This window comes from Manis javanica, chromosome 14, assembly GCF_040802235.1.
Source record: "Manis javanica isolate MJ-LG chromosome 14, MJ_LKY, whole genome shotgun sequence".
Classification (NCBI taxonomy): Eukaryota; Metazoa; Chordata; class Mammalia; order Pholidota; family Manidae; genus Manis; species Manis javanica.
In genome coordinates this window covers 87,855,406-87,857,673 of record NC_133169.1, presented here as the reverse complement: position 1 = coordinate 87,857,673, position 2,268 = coordinate 87,855,406, and positions in this window count along the sequence as shown.

The window sequence follows — 2,268 nt, the reverse complement described above, 5'->3', positions numbered from 1 at the left end:
ACACCTAAGTGCATCATAGTCAAATTACTGAAAGCTAAAAATCTTGAAAGCAGCAAGAGAAAAATAATAGACCACAAACAGAGGAACAATTAACAGCTGACTTAGGAGAAATCAGAGGCCAGGAGAGTACCAACATCTCTAAAATGCTGAAAGAAAAAGGTCAACTCAGAATTATATATCCACCAGAAGTATATGTCAATAATGAAATGGGAATGAAGACATTTGCAGATGAAAGAAAGCTAAGTTGCCAACAATCCTGCACTATAAGAAATGCTAAAGGAGTTTTTGGCTCGAAAGGAAATGACAACAAATGTAAACACATATCAGAAAGGAATGGAGCACATCAGAAATAGTACCTACGTAAATATAAAGACTATTTTAAGTTTTTTCTTTGTTTCTATTAATTTCTTTATGAGTGTAGGGTGCAAGTTTTTTCAAGTACACGTAATTTTGAATAGTATTACCATATACTGGGCCATAAAACAATTCTCAATAAATTTAAATAAACAAAAGAAAATTCTACTTGATGCAGCACACTGCTACATTTTAGTTAACCTGCTTTTTACTGTACAAATACTGATATAGCAGTATATAAGGGTATTTTATGGGGTGTTTGCTTCTTCCTCACCCCTATAATTTTCTATCTCCACAGTATAAGTAGGACTTCTCCCATCACCTAAAATTTTTTAAACTCCCTAGTATAAGGAACTTTTAAGTTCATTAAAGGGACATTTTTAACATACAGCATACATTAGCCTGATTGTGACTCCTTTATCATGGGAAGGAACCCTTTGGAGGACTTTTATCACACTGGGCATTTCCGAAATCTTTGGTTCACTAGTATTATACATTCCAAGGAACAACCACAGAAGTGTTATTCCTTCATTAATTCAGAGTTTCTGTATGTCTAATGGATTTGATTTTTTTAAAAACTGGATTTCCTTAGCTTTGGATCAATGCAGTTTTCCCTAAACCCCCCACCCCCCCGCAAAAAAACAGCATTTAGAAAATGTGTTAAATTTAAAATCAGAAAATATATTTCAGGACTGAAGAAGATAGATACTTCAGTGGAAATTTCAGTTCATCTTTTTAATTATCTCTGGCAATCTAGCATTTAAAGGCTTACTAGCTAAAATACATCATAGTGTTGGCAAATAAGAATGGCACAGAATTTACCTCAAGTTCTGTAATAAGGATATTAGAGCATCATAAAACTCACAGGCAATTAAAATGTAGAACAACATTTGGATTATTTTCATGTATAAGCATGGCCTCACATTTTATATGGTTAAAGCATCATGCATAGACTAGCACATTAAACTCACATCTATAAAATATGTAAAATCAAGTATAGTTAAGGGACAAGCACATTGAAAAGATTTCATCTTCAAAGAGAATAAACAGATCAGTCTTGAAATTATAAATAAATCAGCTAACATTCATCAACATATTGTGGAACAAAGGGAACTAGTGTACAGTTATGTATCTTCTCTGTAAGAGCATTAAGTTCTCCTTTAAACTTAATATAAAAAATCCAAACTGGTGCTGGGCCATTTTAATTTCCTCCCATGATACACAGTATCATCTACACCAAAAAGGACACATTCACACACACCATTAGCAAAACTCTCCCTTCATAACAATCGTCATTGTCCTTGATTAGAAAGGAAATGGATGTAAAGTGGCTTCTCATTTTAAGGTGAATAAACTGTATTTTCTCTCACAAATTATTATAGGAGTTGGACTGTATGTTCTTTATATGCATGAATTGTTCATTCAATTAGCAAACATTTTGTGTGTATCTCCCAAGTTCTGGTACAAGGCACTGGGACACTGTGAACATGACAGAAGATTACTGATTATCATGGAACTTCCAATCTAGCATGAGGGAGACAATAAGTACATAAGGCGAATTTTGGAAATGTTAATCCCATTTTAAGCGAGTTCTCTCAAATTTAGATGAAGTTGTTAATATGTTAGAGAATAAAAATTAAATTCTTAATGACCTTGATGCACTACCAAACCGATCCTATTAAAAAATAAATGGAAATGAACAGGAATAAGTGGAAACTGCTACATAGCTTGGCTCAAATACTGTAAATACATGTTAATGAATACCTGACTACCCATAGTAAAGAGAAGCAGAAAACTATAAAAATAGTAGAGGTGGAATAAAAAAACTCTTATTTAAAAATTACTGGCAAATAAGTGTTAGGCAGTAATACTTCAATTATACTCTACTTCAGTCAGACCATTTGTCTATTAGAC